The sequence below is a fragment of the Sciurus carolinensis genome, chromosome X (assembly GCF_902686445.1).
Source record: "Sciurus carolinensis chromosome X, mSciCar1.2, whole genome shotgun sequence".
NCBI lineage: Eukaryota > Metazoa > Chordata > Mammalia > Rodentia > Sciuridae > Sciurus > Sciurus carolinensis.
In genome coordinates, this window is record NC_062232.1 from 96,382,637 (window position 1) to 96,387,540 (window position 4,904).

Genomic DNA, 4,904 nt, shown 5'->3' on the forward strand with positions numbered 1-4,904 from the left:
CTGCTTTCCAGAGTGGCTGCACTAATTTGCAGCCCCACCAGCAATGTATGAGTGTACCTTTTTCCCCACATCCTCGCCAACACCTGTTGTTGCTTGTATTCTTGATAATTGCCATTCTAATTGGGGTGAGATGGAATCTTAGGGTGGTTTTGATTTGCATTTCTCTTATTACTAGAGATGTTGAACATTTTTCCATATGTTTGTTGATTGCTTGTAGATCTTCTTCTATGAAGTGTCTGCTCATTTCCTTAGCCCATTTATTGATTAGGTTATTTGCATTCTTGGTATAAAGTTTTTAAAGTTCTTTATAGATTCTGGAGATTAATGCTCTATCTGGAGTATGTGTGGTAAAGATATTCTCCCACTCTGTAGGCTCTCTCTTCACATTGCTGATAGTTTCCTTTGCTGAGAAAAGCTTTTTAGTTTGAATCTAACCTAATTATTGATTCCTGCCTTTATTTTTTGCTTTGGGAGTCATGTTAAGGAAATCTGATCTTAAGCTGACATGATGAAGTTTTGGACCTACATTTTCTTCTATAAGGTGCAGGGTCTCTGATCTGATTCCAAGGGTCTTGATCCATTTTGAGTTGAGTTTTGTGTAGGGTAAGAGATAAGGGTTTTGTTTCATTTTGCTGCATATGGATGTTATTTAGCTTTAACAAAGAAGGAAATCATACCACTTGCAAGAACATGGATGAACCTAGAGGACATCATGCTAAGTGAAATAAAGAAGACACAGAAAGACAAATACTGCACGATCTCATTTATGTGTGGATTCTAAAATATTTAAGTATATTGAAACAGACATTAGAATGATGGGTACCAGATTTGGAGATGTAGGGGACATGGGTTGATTTAGTTAAAGTGTCTAGAGAAATAATGTACAGAATAATGACTATAGTAAATTATATTGTATTCTATAGTGGCAATTTGCCAGAAGTGTAGTTTTCAGGTGCTCTTGACACATGCACATGCACACACATGCACACATGTGCACATACAGGGTGACTCTGCCAAGAGTTGGATATGTTAATTTGCCCATAATGATCATTTCAGTATGTATATATACAACAAAGCATCATGCTGTACACCTTTATTTAAAAAATCTAAAAATAACTCAAAATAGGTAGACAATTATAATATAAAAGTAAAAGCGATAATATTCTTGGAAGAAAACATAGTTTGAAATTTTCATTACTTTGGATTAGGTAATGGACTCAGATATAACACTAAGAGCACAAACAACAAAATAAAAAAAGAGAAATTGGACTTCATCAATATTAAACACTTCTGTGCTCCACAGGGTGCCATTTATAAAGTAGAAACACAATGCACAAAATGGGAGCAAATATTTGCTAATATCATACCTGATAAGGGAATTGTATGCACAATATATAAAGTCAATAGTAAAAGACAAATAACCCACAAATTAAAGGCAAAATATTTGAATAGGCATTATTCCATGAAAGATATGGAAATAGCCAATAGGCACATGAAAAGGTGCTAATGTCATCAATCAGTAGTGAAATATAAACAAGTTCAAAATGAGATAATACCTCACACGAGCTTATATGCCCACAATAAAAAAAATAGATGATAACATGTAGCCAATGGGAACTCTCATACATTGCTGGTAGGAAGGTAAATGGTGCATCTTCTTTGGAAAAGAAACTGGAAGTTCCTTAAAACATTTTAACATGGAGTTTCTTATTACATAGCAACTAGACTCCTACGTACACACCCAAGAGAATTAAAAACTTATGCCCATACAAAGATTTGTACAGAAATGTTCATAGTAACATTATTCATAATAGCCAAAAACCAAGAAGAAAAAACAACTCAAATGTCCATCATCTGATAAATGGATGAACAAAATGTGTTGTACCCATTCAATAGAATATTATTTGGCAAGAAAATATGAAGCACTGATACATGTTGTAACATGGATTAACCTTTAAAACATTATGCTAAGTGAAAGAAGCCAGAAACAAAAAGTCACACATTGTATGCTCCTGTTCATATGAAATGTCCAGAATAGGAAAATCCACAATATAAAGTTGAAAGTGGCAGAGTGGGTGAGCGTGGAATAAGTTCTAATGGACACTGGGTTTGTTTTTGCTTTCACAAATCTTTCCTGAAATTACGTAATGATGATGGTTCCATAGCCTTGTGAGTATATTAAAATGTACTCCTTTATGTATGATTTATCAAAATGCACAAATGCATTCTATTGTCATATATAACTAATTAGAACAAATAAAAAATTAAATATTATATACACTTACCCCTTTAAAGGGTGACATTTTTGTTGTAGTCATTTTGATAAAAATGAGGCATATTTAATTATAATTATCACTAAATATTTTATGAAACATAACATTTTAGCAAAAAATAGGAATAAGAATTTAAGATATTCCCATATAGACAAAAACTGAGAAGAGTTATTGCTATTAGACCTATCTTATAAGAAAACTAAAGGAAGTCTTCCAGTTGAAGGGACCCTATTAACTCAAATATACATGAAGAAATAAAGGTCACCAGTAAAGGTAACTACATAGATAAACACAAAAAGTGTAAATATATTTTTGTTTATCTCTTTTTCTCCTAATTTATTTTAAAAAGAACTTTTAAATATAAAACACAATTATAAATCTGTGTTGATAGGCATACAATGCATAAACATTCAATGTTTGTTTTAATAACAGTATAAAGGGAAATAAATTTGACAAAATTATGCTATGCGCATGCATAAATACACCACAGTGAATTCTATCTTTATGTATATCTATAAAGCACCAATTAGAAATAAAGAACTAGAAGGAAGAACAATAGAGGAAGGAGAATAGGGAGGGACGAGGGGAGAGAAAGAGGAGGTACCTGGGACTGAAATGCAGTAAATTAAATTCCATGCATGTATAATTATGTAAAAATGAATCCAACTATTATGTATAACTGTAATGCACTAATGAAAGCATTAAAAATAAAAAATAAATTAAATTAAAAAAACCCAACAGCATAAAGGGAAGGGGTATGGAGCAAAGATTTTGTTTCCTATTGAATAGTCCTATAATAAGTGAAGATACTAAATTCATCATAAAAATGTTCCTACAAAGCAAAGCCTAGTACAAGATTGTTCTACTGACAAATTCTTCCAAACATTAAAAAAATACTAATATCATTTTTATATAATTTCTTCAAGAAAACAAATGTGAACACTTCCCAACTCATCCTATCTAGCAAGTATTACCCTGATATTCAATGAGATGAAGTAATTATAATAAAAGATGACTGTAGACTAATATCTTTTTACAAATATAGATAAAAAACTTTCAAAAATATGAGCAATCTGAGTCCAACAACACTATAATAATAAAATCACAGTTACACAGTTAATGGAGAAAGCTAAAAATTTTCACTTTAGGGTCAAGATAAGTAAGTCTACTCTGGCCTCTTCAACTTTATATTGGAGGTTTTTGCCAGGATAACTAGGGAAGAATAAAAAATAAAAGATACCCATATTGGAAAGGTAGAAGTAACTCTATCTTTATTCATCAGTTCCTTGATCTTTTGCATAGAAAAACTGAGGTAATCCACCAAAAAACAAATTCAGCAAGGTTGCAGGACAGGAGACTGATATATAAAAATCAATTGTACCAATGAACAATCCAAAATAGAATTAAGAAAATAATTCCACTTATGATAGCATCAATCCACTAATTTTAAAATAGATTGTCCATTTTATTTTCTTTTTTTTTGACTTTTTTTATTGTAAACAAATGGGATACATGTTGTTTCTCTGTTTGTACATGGAGTAAAGGCATACCATTTGTGTAATTATAAATTTACATAGGGTAATGTTTGATTCATTCTGTTATTTTTCCCCTTCCCCCCACTCCTCCCACCCCTCTTTTCCTTCTATACAGTCCTTCCTTCCTCCATTCTTGCCCCCTCCCTAACCCTAACCCTAACCCTAAAACTAACCCCTCCCAACCCCCATTATGTGTCATCATCCACTTATCAGCGAGATCATTCTTCTTTTGGTTTTCTGAGATTGGCTTATCTCACGTAGCATGATGTTCTCCAATTTCATCCATTTGCCTGCAAATGCCATAATTTTATCATTCTTTATGGCTGAGTAATATTCCATTGTATATATATATCACAGTTTCTTTATCCATTCATCAAATGAAGGGCATTTAGGTTGGTTCCACACTCTGACTATTGTGAATTGAGCAGCTATGAACATTGATGTGGCTGTATCTCTGTAGTATGCTGATTGTAAGTCCTTTGGGTATAGGCCAAGGAGTGAGATAGCTGGGTCAAATGGTGGTTCCATTCCAAGTTTTCTAAGGAATCTCCACACTGCTTTCCAGAGTGGCTGCACTAATTTGCAGCCCCACCAGCAATGTACAAGTGTACCTTTTTCCCCACATCCTCGCCAACACCTGTTGTTGCTTGTATTCTTCATAATCTCCATTCTAATTGGGGTGAGATGGAATCTTAGGGTGGTTTTGATTTGCATTTCTCTTATTACTAGAGATGTTGAACATTTTTCCATATGTTTGTTGATTGCTTGTAGATCTTCTTCTGTGAAGTGTCTGTTCATTTCCTTAGCCCATTTGTCAATGGGGTTATTTGTATTCTTGGTGTTGAGTTTTTTGAGTTCTTTATAGATTCTGGAGATTAGTGTTCTATCTGAAGTATGATTAGCAAAGATTTTCTCCCACTCTGTAGGCTCTTTCTTCGCATTGCTGATAGTTTCCTTTGCTGAGAGAAAGCTTTTTAGTTTGAATCTATCCCAGTTATTGATTCTTGCTTTTATTTCTTGTGCTATGGGAGTCCTGTTGAGGAAGTCTGGTCCTAAGCCAACATGTTGAAGATCTGGAGTTACTTTTTCTTCTATA